This window comes from Mastomys coucha, unplaced genomic scaffold (genome assembly GCF_008632895.1).
Source record: "Mastomys coucha isolate ucsf_1 unplaced genomic scaffold, UCSF_Mcou_1 pScaffold3, whole genome shotgun sequence".
NCBI classification, from domain to species: domain Eukaryota; kingdom Metazoa; phylum Chordata; class Mammalia; order Rodentia; family Muridae; genus Mastomys; species Mastomys coucha.
In genome coordinates this window covers 43,156,092-43,168,052 of record NW_022196909.1, presented here as the reverse complement: position 1 = coordinate 43,168,052, position 11,961 = coordinate 43,156,092, and positions in this window count along the sequence as shown.

The window sequence follows — 11,961 nt, the reverse complement described above, 5'->3', positions numbered from 1 at the left end:
AGAAACTTTAAAGGACAACTCTTGAATGGTGGCCATTGTCACTGTTAATAAAATTAAATATAGCTCAGGTGTCCACGTGTTCCCCTAGCCCAGGGAGCTGCAGCTCTGAGATTCTGCAGGACACCTTCAGACAGGCAGTGTGTGGAGCTCAGACCTGTGCCTCCTTTCTCCTGCATAGGCTTGCCTCCTCTGTGGGTCATCTGAGGATTTAAGAAAGGAATGTGGGCAGAGCTCCCTGGCACAGAGGCCCTGGGAGCAAGTGCCCCTACTTCCTTTTCTCTGTCTGCTCATTCAGCATGGGGCAGCCACAGGCCTTGAGAGGACATCAGGAGTGGGAATGTGGCATGAGCAAACCCAGAGCCACCCCAGAAACTCTGAGCTCGCTTTCTAAGGCTGGGTGAAGTAGCAGCCTTGCTTTCCTGGGTGACAGGTAGATCAGGGGGAGGAAGGATGTGCCTTCCCTCAGGGAAGTGCAATCGTGCAGTTTATTTAAAGGAGGTTATATTTTTGGAGCCGGCCTCTTGGAACAGGAAAGTACAGTCATCGCTTCAGAAAAAAAGAGAGAGAGAGAGAGAAAGAGAGAGAGAGACAGAGTTACTGTTACAGTGCCAGAGGGAAGTTCATTAGCAAACCGGTCAGCTAATTGTCTTCAGTGTTCTTTTGGAGTTGAAAGGCTCTGCTACAATAGTAATTTGTGTCTCCGAAACAGTCCACTATAAATAGTGGGTCAATCAGAGCTGGGAGCTGCAAGGAACGGGGAAGGCTCAGGGAATAGCAAGTACCTGGAAAGCCAGTTCATTAGTGCTGAGTGAATGCACAGGCAGAAGGCAGAGGACGAGCCTTCTCCAGCCCCATGGCAGCGTCCCAGCCAGCCTGGCACACAACATCCGTGTCCCAGAAACCTCTCCACTTCCTGGCCACAGGCACTCATCCTTGGGTCAGTGTAGGGGGGTTACAAGTCTGCCCTGGTCTTGTCTGGTCCTGAGGAGCCATACGGTAACCATGTGGCCTTGCATTAGCCTGGCCCAAACAGCCAGGGCAACTAAGATGGTGGTACCCAAAAGTTTCTGCCCCTTTCTCTCCCTCCTTCCTCTTGGGTACCTGTGTCCTTGGGAGCCAGGTCCCGCCTGTGGACAGCTCAGGTAGGCTACCCCTGCAGGGTTTAGTCCAGATGGGGTGTTAATGTAAGAGAGGAAGGTTTAAGTGGTCAGACATTCAGACATTGCTTCTAGGAACATGTAACCAGAGCAGATGGGATGATGAGGGTCAGAATCTTGGGGACCCTCTCTGGGACCTCCAGCTTTAGCAGTGAAGCTCCCACTGGGAGCCCCAAACCTCCATGGAATCCCTAACTCCTAGAGGGAGCATCAACCCTCTGTAGGAAGCCATGGCCCTCCATGGATCACCCTAATACCCCCATCCAAGGCCTGCCTGACTTACCATGGGGTATCCTCAGCATTCACAGAAAGGTTGTCGGGGGCAGGGACAGGGTTCTCTGCCTCCAGAGCCTGAGGAGCACATCCCCCCATGAGCTTTCTTTCTCTTTCTCTCTTTCTTTCTCTCTTTCTTTCTTTCTTTCTTTCTTTTTCAGTTTTTCAAGACAGTGTTTTTCTGTGTAGCCCTGGCTGTCCTGGAACTCACTCTGTAGACCAGGCTGGCCTCGAACTCAGAAATCCACCTGTCACTGCCTCCCAAGTGCTGGGATTAAAGGCATGTGCCACCACCACCCAGACTACTACTACTACTACTACTACTACTACTACTACTACTACTACTACTTCTTCTTCTTCTTCTTCTTCTTCTTCTTCTTCTTCTTCTTCTTCTTCCTCCTCCTCCTCCTCCTCCTCCTCCTCCTCCTCCTCCTCCTCCTCCTCTTCTTCTTCTTCTTCTTCTTCTTCTTCTTCTTCTTCTTCTTCTTCTTCTTCTTCTTTATAAAGATTTATTTATTTATTTTTATGTATACAAGTACACTGTAGCTTACAGATGGTTGTGAGCCATCATGTGGTTGCTGGGCTTTGAACTCAGGACCTCCACTCGCTCGGTCCCTGCTTGCTCCAGCCCAAAGATTTATTTATTATTATATGTGAGTATACTGTAGCTGAATTCAGTCACACCAGAAGAGTGTGTCAGATCTCATTACGGGTGGTTGTGAGCCACCAAGAGATTACTGGAATTTAAACTCAGGCCCTTCAGAAGAACAGGCAGTGCTCTTAACCGCCGAGCCATCTCTCCATCCTTCTTATGAGCTTTCAACAGCTAGTGAACAAGGACAACTCATGAGGACTCTAAGCTTGTGTGACGAACAGTTGGCTGAGTGTCTGCCTTGGATCAGGCCAGCCTCTAGCTCTGCACAGGGGCCACGTATTTATAAGAGATGACTGAGCTTGGAATTGGGCCTTGTGGTAGGGTGAGGGGACAAGGTCTTATTCCCTCCCCAGTTCTGTACTGGGAGGTCACTGGCCTCTTGTTTCTGCTCCCTGTAACCCCAGGAGAGCAACCTAACTGTCAAGCAGAGGTTACTGGCTGTGAGCTCTGTGAGGAAGGGTCTGCCTTGTCTTTTGGTCTCCATGGTTAGTGTGCAGTATGACATGTGTCTGCCACCAGCCACACTGATGGTTGTGTCCCTGGATGGAGGAGCAAAAGATGCTATCAGAGCCTAGGAGACTCAGCCAGCTTTGGGCCAGTCCTCCTTGCCTGAGTAGCCCTGACCTGGCCAGCAGGGTCAGGAAGAATGGCGTGTGCCTTGAATCTTAGTACTTAGATGTGAAGGCAGGTGGATATTCATGACTTCAAGGTCAGCTTGTTCCTCAGAAAGAGTTCCAGATCAGATAGGGCTTTTGTAGTCTCGAGACGCTGTCTAGAGCAAGCAAACAAGCAAGCAAAACAAACAAAGAACAAGAAAATAAATGGATGCCAGGCAGTGATGGAGTACGCCTTTAATCCCAGCATTTGGGAGGCAGAGGCAGGTGGATTTCTGAGTTTGAGGCCAGCCTGGTCTACAGAGTGAGTTCCAGGACAGCCAGGGCTACACAGAGAAGCTCTTGTCCTGAAAAAAAAAGAAAGAAAAGAAAAAGAAAGAAAGAATGAATGAATGAACAAAAAAGAGAAAGGAAATGGAAAATGGAAAAACGTTAGTTTAGCAGGGACCTCAGAACTGGAATGGGACTTTGCTGACCTCTTTGAGCCCCATCTCGGGATTCAATCTTTCTGAGGTTGGGGAAGCTCTGAAAGATCTGGGTGACTTAGGCCAGTGTGTAAACCAGTTTTGTAAAGTGCTAAAGTAACTGGAGGAATGGGGAGAGGGGAGATAGACATCGGGATCTGTTGGGTCATGTCATGTCAGACAAATGTGGCAGATCTCTGCTGAAGTCCCAAGGGAAACGTAACAGAATGCTAAGTATTGTGCAGGTCAGCTCCTGAGCCATCCACTGCAGAGGCGCTGTGATCCCTGGTGAGCTGCTGTGGGGGGAGAGACTGTAAAGGATACCAGCCTTGCCAGCCTTTTCCCTGACAGATGGCCAAGGCTGCCTGTAAGTGAGGCCCATGCTGGACTGTAGATTCATTGGTCCTCAACTAACAGGCAGAATGTCTAGACTCAAGCAGATGCTGGGTCTGGCTGTCCCTTGGCTCCTGGCGGCATCCTGGGGCATAGGTATTGGCTAATGGTCAATGGCCATTGTCTTAGTTAGGGTTTTACTGCTGTGAACAGGTTACCATGACCAAGGCAACTCTTATAAAAACGTTTCCTTGGAGCTGGCTTACAGGTTCAGAGGTTCAGTCCATTATCATCAAGGCTAGAGCATGGCAGCATCCAGGCATGCATGGTGCAGGAGGAGCTGAGAGTTCTACATCTTCATCTAAAGGCTGCTAGCAGAAGTCTGGCTTCCAGACAGCTAGGGTGAGGGTCTTAAAGCCCACGCCCAGCTACTCCAACAAGGCTACACCTACTCCAATAGAGCCACACCTTCTGATAGTGCCACTCCCTGGGCCAAGCATAGACAACCATCACAGCCACGGAGCAAGCAGTACAGGGGTTAATGATGAAGGTGGTCCCAAGGCGGGCTATTACTTCTCTATGAATACGCTATGTATACAGGAGGTGGTTTGAACAACCTTGGTGGGGGCGGGTGGGGTCCTCTCTGCAGCCAGATGTGGCCCATGGAAGGCAGTCATGAGTCACAGTGTGGGACACAACCTGTCAGACTAGGAAGCTGGGACTGGTCCATCAGAGACAGGTTCATCCTTGACTCCAGGCTGGGATGAGCAGGGGGAGCCAGCTTTGCTGAGCCCCTCAGCAGTGGAAGGATGCGAAGCAGCCCTGGAGTAATGAACAAACAGGAATCAGGATGATGGATTACAGGCAGCATGTACCAAACATTGCCCCTTTGAGGAAACAACCGGCTCAGGATCTGGGGGGTTTACATGCTAAAGTAGGTCTGCTGCTTCCTCTCCTCCTCTAACATCCCGGTAGCTGTGAGTACTGTGGACATTCGACATGTACTTGGAACGGACAGAGGTCGATGTCAGAAATCCTGCCTGTGGCCAGGCGGTGGTGGCGCACTCCTTTCATCCCAGCACTTGGGAGGCAGAGGCAGGCAGATTTCTGAGTTCGCGGCCAGCCTGGTCTACAGAGTGAGTTCCAGGACAGCCAGAGCTACACAGAGAAACCCTGTCTCAAAAAACCAAACCAGACCAAACCAAATAAACAAAAAAAAAGAAATCCTGCCTATGGGGATGTAATGGTTGGTATATGCTCAGCCTTGTGAGTGACACTATTGAGGGGTGTGGCCCTGTTGGAGTGGGTGTGTCACTGTGGGTGTGGCCTTTAAGACCCTCACCCTAGCTGCCTAGAAGCCAGTATTCTGCTAGCAGCCTTGAGATGAAGATGTAGAACTCTCAGCTCCTCCTGCACCATGCCTGCCTGGATGCTGCCGTGTCCCTGCCTTGATGATAATGGACTGAACCTCTGAGCCTGTAAGCCAGCCCCAATTAAATGTTGTCCTTTATAAGACTTGCCTTGGTCATGGTGTCTGTTCTCAGCAGTCAAACCCTAACTGAGACAGGGGACAAAAGACCCAAAGCCAAAGTCCAAATTCCAGACTTTAAGAGTCAGGCCAGTCAGGATCTGACTCTCAGGGACGCATACACAGACACCTGGAGTCTGACCGGTAATGACCCACGGTCCATTACACAAATGGCCAGGCTCTAGGGAAACAACTTACAGTGTAAAATTTACTACTCAGCAAGATAATGAGAGGCCCGCCTGCGCCCTCAGACAGGAACCCACACAGGAGTCCCAGAAAAGATCAAACACCTCCCCCCTCAACTGCTGTAGAAGAACGCCCACTCCATGAGCAGCCCAGCACAGTCCCCTCTCTGGGACTCACTGCTGCTCCTTCATGTGTCTTGGTAAAGTGTTACCACCCACAGCAGTGCCCTGCCTGACACTGTTCCTCATGGCCTTTTGGACTTTCCCCTTGCCTCTCTGGCTTTTCTTATCCCTGGTGCCTGTGGAGGTTGGCTGGTCAACCTATGAAAGCTAAAGATGCTTATCTAGGACTACTGTTGAGACCCAAAGGCCTCATAGCCATGACCGATCCCTTTCCTTCCTTCCTTCCTTCTTTCCTTCCTTCCTTCCTTCATTCCTTTCTTTTAAGGATATATTTATTATTATATCTAAGTACATTGTAGCTGTATTTAGATGCACCAGAAGAGGGCATCAGATCCCATTACAGATGGTTGTGATCCACTATGTGGTTGCTGGGATTTGAACTCAGAACTTCTGGAAGAGCAGTCAGTGCTCTTAACCGCTGGGCCATTTCCCCAGCCCTCTTTCTTTCTTTCTTTCTTTCTTTCTTTCTTTCTTTCTTTCTTTCTTTCTTTCTCCCTTCCTTCCTTCCTTCCTTCCTTTCCTTCTTCCCTTACCTTCTTCTCTTTTTTTCAAAGATTTATTTGTTTATTTTATGTATATTAGTACACTGTAGATGTCTTCAGAAATACCAGAATAGGGCATCAGATCCTATTACGGATGGTTGTGAGCCACCATGTGGTTGCTGGGAATTGAACTCAGGACCTCTGGAAGAGCAGTCAGTGATTTAAACCACTGAGCCATCTCATCTCTCCAGCCCCCTTAAAATTTCATTTTTATTTTATTGATACAAGTACGTGTCCGTTATCATGTGCATGTTGTGCCTGAGGAGGCCAGAAAAAGGTGTTGGATCCCAATCCCATGGAACTGGAGTTACAGATGGCTGTGGGCCACCTTGTGGGTGTTGGGAGTTGAACCCAGGTCCTCTGGAAGAGCAGCCAGTACTCTTCACCACCGAGCCATCTCTCCAGTCCCTGACTGATCCCTTTTTAGAAAGCCTTGCTTCATGTTTGAAACAGATAGACCCTGGCCAGGGCTGCTCTCAGGGGATTAGAAGGCAATAGGAAAGAAGCAGCTCACTGCACCCTGTAAGGGCACGTGCCACATGCTTCCTCCTGGGAATCCCCTCACTCTGGTGTGGCACGGTTGACAGCAAGCTTGTCCAGGATGCGTGCATAAGTTTTGTGAGGACCGTCTGTGAGTCCTTGTGGTCTTTCCTTCTTGTCTAAGCTTTCATGTGTGGATGCTATTCACACCCCTTCTGGGAACCATAACTGAAGTGTGCTGTTCTTTCTTTCCTTTTGTTTGTTTGTTTTTTGTTTGTTTCAAGACATCTCTGGCTATCCTGGAACTCACTCTGTAGTCCAGGCTGGCCTAGAACTCAAGAGATCTATCTTAGCTGGGTGGTGGTGGCATATGCCTTTAATCCCAGCACTTGGGAGGCAGAGGCAGGCGGATTTCTGAGTTCGAGACCAGCCTGGTCTGCAGAGTGAGTTCCAGGACAGCCAGGGCTACACAGAGAAACCCTGTCTCAAAAAACCAAAAAACCAAAAAAAAAAAAGAGAGAGAGAGAGAGAGAGAGAGAGAGAGAGAGAGAGAGAGAGATTCTGCCTGTCTCTGCTTCCCAAGTACTAGGATTAAAGGAATGCCACTACACCTAGCTCCTTTCTTTTCTATCAAAAAGGCTAACCGTCTCATCTTTTTTTTTTTTTTTTTCAAGACAGGATTTCTCTGTGTAGAACCTGGCTGTCCTGGAACTCACTCTGTAGACCAGGCTGGCCTCGAACTCAGAAATCCTCCTGCCTCTGCCTCCCAAGTGCTGGGATTAAAGGCGTGCACCACCACCACCTGGCTAACTGTCTCATCTTTAAAATGTTAATAGAGGTATCAGCTCTGGCTGCCATCTGCAGCTGCTCTGTCTGTCCCCTTTGGGTTTACTGATATCCACCATTGGATTTCTCCTTCCCAGCAGGACCCCCATCAGCTCTAAGAGCTTGGCCTGGTTTTCCAGGCTGTGAGCTCTGGACAGACCCCTAGCCCACTGACTGTCTGAAATCAAAGCATATGTTCCAGGTTGCATCCTGTGCTCAAAACTTAAGGGCCGGAAAAATGACTTGGCAGGTTAGAGCACTTGTTTCACTGGAAGAGAGGTGTGAATTCCTACACCCAAATGGTGGCTCACAATGGATCAGGTGCCCTCTTTTGATCTCTGTGGGCACTATAATGTCCACATAGTAAAGCACTGCTATGTGTTGTAGTATGTACCCACTGCTGGGGGCACATACATAGATGGAGCCAAAACACTCATACACATAAAACAAATAAATCAAAAAGACAGCCAAAGATACACAATGAGACCCTGTCTCAAAAACAAATAAATAAACAGAATGGCTGTTCGGGGTCTAGCCTTCATCAACAGGCTCAGCAGTGAGTTTCTTATCCTGACTATTCCATTGAATTCTTTTTATTTTAAGACCTATTTTATTTTTATTTATACGAGTACACTGTAGCTGTCTTCAGACACACCATACCTGAAGAGTGTATCAGATCCATTACAGATGGTTGTGAGTCACCATGTGGTTGCTGGGAATTGAACTCAGGATCTCTGGAAGAGCAGTCAGTGCTCTTTAACGCTGAGCCATCTCTCCAGCCTTCATTGGATTCTTACTCTCTATTTGGCCCTTCAGGAGAAAGCAATCAATTGTTAGTTCCCTTAGTTCTTCCAGAAACCAAGTTCTTTGTATCGAAACAGGCAATTACAGGGTTAACAGGAAGTTGTGGGGTTTTTTTCCTTCCTGTGTATTTTCTCTACCCTTCGCCTTTATTTTCTTGCTAAGTTAGCTATTCAAGGTCCAGAAAAGCTAGCCAGCCTTTGCTGCAATGTAACATTCTGTAACTCATGGGAGACCAATAAAAAGATGCGTAAGAGCCTTCCTAAAACTTCCTAAAATTCTAGATGACAAGACCCACAGCTGTATAGTTTAACCTGTGTGAATAGCAACATTAGACTGTTACATTGTGTTGTGAATGTAATATAGATTGAAGTCTAAGGATTTAGTAAGATTGTTATTTTGCTGTCTCTCTCTCTCTCTCTCTCTCCAGGGTTTCTCTGTGTAGCCCTGGCTGTCCTGGAACTCACTCTGTAGACCAGGCTGGCCTCGAACTCAGAAATCTGCCTGCCTCTGCCTCCCAAGTGCTGGGATCAAAGGCGTGCGCCACCACTGCCCTGCCCCTTTTCTTTCTTAATGTTGGTGTTCTAAGCTATAGATTTTTCCTCCCTGTCCCCCTTCCCTGGATGTTGTAAACTTTGCTGCTCTTTGTGCCTGTTTGTAAGCCACTTCAGAGTACCTACTAATTGATCTCATTGCTCTCTCGTTCATTGGTTTAGGGCTTAGATGTTTGGGAGGTGTCTCTTAAATAACCTTTTCAGAGTGATTTCCAGCTCTGCATCCTAAGGCCCTGCTGGGGCCTTTCCTAACTCCCTATGGGCACCCAGTTCCCAGCTTTCCTTTGAGGATTATAGTCTTGAACAGGAACGCTGCCTCAGGCAGCTGTGACATTAACTAGCTACTGTTATACTTCCTCAATGGTCCCAAAGGGGAGTTGGCGTGAGACGAGTTTTCAGTAATGTGGTCTAAGTTAAGTCAAATAGCCACAGGCCCTGTTCTGGGGCTGTGGAACTCTATCGAGGCTGACACCCTCTTGGCCATGGAGGATGAGGCCCCTGGGTAGCATTGAGTTTGTTCTGCTTCTCCAGTGGATCTCAGCTGCTGGAGTTTGGACTGTCCAAGAGGTTGGAATGGAAATAGGAATAGAGGAAGCCAAAATACCACAGCAGTAAGAGTTCCTTCTTGCTGGGCGGTGGTGGCACACGCCTTTAATCCCAGCACTTGGGAGGCAGAGGCAGGCGGATTTCTGAGTTCGAGGCCAGCCTGGTCTACAGAGTGAGTTCCAGGACAGCCAGGGCTACACAGAGAAACCCTGTCTCAAAAAAGAAAAAAAAAATTCTTTCTTCTTTAGCTGTCTCTCTCTCTTCCCTTCCTTCTTTCTTTTCTTTCTTCCTATTTCTTTTGCTTTTTTACTTTCTTTCCTTCCTTTCTCTTTTGCTTTCTTTTCTTTTCTTTTCTTTTCTTTTTCTACTTTTTTTTTTTCCTGAGGCAAGGTCTCACTATGTAGCTTGGGCTATCCTAGCACTTGATATCTATACCAGAGTGGCCTCAAACTCACAGAGACCCTTCTGCCTCTACCTCCCGAATACTGGGATTAAACGCATGAGCCATCCCACCCAGCTTTAGCTGTGTTTCCTGAATAAGCTCGTCCCTCAGTGGCAAGCCTTTGGTTAGTTTTGGAGTTCTGATAATGCTAGTTTTCATACTTTTCACGGTGCTCTTATAGTTCTATGGAGGGCCAATGCCTGGAGGTGGCACCCGGCAGCTTTGTTAGACATGACCCAGGATGCCTGGGTGGTTTTGTTTTGCTTTGGTTTTTGAGTCAGGGTTTCTTGGATCCTAGGTTGTCTTTGAACTTGCTATGTTGCCAAGAATGACCCTGAACCTTGCTCCTCCTCCTCCTCCTCACTGGCTGGGATTACAGTCAGGCATCACTGGGTCTGGTGTGCATGGTATGGGGGAGTGAACCCAGGCATTGTGAATGTTATGTGTGCTGTAGTAGCTGAGCTTGAGCCACACCTGAACCCCCATGACTGGCTTTTAAAATACTTATTTTATTTCCCGTGTATGAGTGCTTTGTCTGCATGTATGACTGTACACACCATATGTATAACTGGTACCCGGTGAGACCAGAAGTGGGTATTGATCGATTGATTGGAACTGGTTGTGAACTGCTGAGTGGGTGCTGGGAATTGAACCTGGGTCCTCTGGAAGTACAGCAAGTTTTTTTTTGTTTGTTTTTGTTGTTTGTTTGTTTGTTTGTTTGTTTTTTTAACTTCAGAGCCATCTCTCCGGTCCCTAATGTTTGGCAACTGAAACATCCAACCCCACACACACCTGCAGTGGTCTAGCCTTCCATGTATGCCCCATGACACTTGTCCAGTATAGCTTCAGGTAAGGCTAAGGGCCAGGAGGTGGAACAAGAGATGTTTGCCTTGAGTCTTGTGGGAAAGGAAAGGGTTAATTTTGCTTACACTTCCAGGTCACAGTGTGTTACTGAGAATGTCAGAGCAGGAACTGAATGATCAACAACGGAAGCCTTCTTACTTGCTCCCAGGCTCCTATTCGACCAACTTTCTCATCCAACCCAGGACCACCTGCTCTTTCGATGGGACCTCTGAGCTTTTTGACATCAGTTAGCAATGGAGACAGTTCACCACAGATATGCCTGTCTTCGGCAGTTCTTCAGTTGAGGTTCCCTCTTCTAGGATGTGTCACATTGACAACCAAGATTACCAGTTGTAGCTCCTCCATGAACTTACATTGTTTTGTTTTGTTTGTTTGTTTGTATTTTGTAACTGTTTCCATTTGTGATGGTTTGTATATGCTCTGGCCAGGGAGTGGCACTATGAGAAGGTGTGGCCTTGTTGGGGTGGGTGTGGCCTTGTTGGAGTGGGTGTGTCACTGTAGGTGTGGGTTTTAAGACCCTCATCCCAGCTGCCTAGAAGTCAATATTCTAGCAGTCTTCAGATGAAGATGTAGAACTCTCAGCTCTTCCTGCACCATGCCTGCCTGGATGCTGCTATGCTCCTGCCTTGATGATAATGGACTGAACCTCTAAACCTGTAAGCCAGCCCCAACTAAATGTTGTCCTTTATAAGACTTGCCTTGGTCATGGTGTCTGTTCATGGCAGTCAAACCCTAACTGAGACATATTTATATGAAACATTCTGAAAACCCCTGGATGTTCATCTGCACCATCTAATTGGAGAACACCGTGTTAGCTGTTTTCCCTCTCCCATGCACATAGGAAGGCTAGGGTTGACCCTAAGCTAGTCTGCCCACCCTGAGCCTCAGGAGTAAGGGAGAAATCAGAGATCTCTGGCTTCTGCCCCAGCAAGGGTCTGCTGCTTTGGCCTGTTCTGGACACAGGCTCCCAAGGTTCCCAGAGTCTTTTCCTATGAACATATCAGGCCATTGCCAAACAGTGGCAGGCTGGTCTCTGCTTCCTTGAGTGTCCCTCAGGGGGCTCCACCAAACACTCGGGGTGCTTGTGGTTGGCCATGCCAGGCCACTCTAGGTGCGGAGAGTTGAGTTCATTTCTTACCTCTTAGCGAGTCCCCGGCGGCCGTTGGTGAAATAGTGTGGGGGAGGAGCCTCCAAGTTGGCACAGGCTACATGTAGACACCAAATTCTCAACACAAAGGAGATTTTAATACTCTGGAGAGACAAGGGAGTGGGGGTAGAAGATGCTGCCTCTGGGTTGGTCAAGGGCAGCAGCAGCAGGTGTTTCTGCAGGAGTGGTTTTTAAGGAGAAAAGGGGAAGTCTGTTCTAGGGTAAGTTGGTAAATCCTAATTGGATATGTTAGCCAATTTAGACAAATAATGAATTTTGATTGCTGGACCTTGGTGTTTTAGTCAGGCTTTAAAAAGTGGCCAAATTGCCGGGGCGGTGGTGGCACACGCCTTTAGTCCCAGCACTTG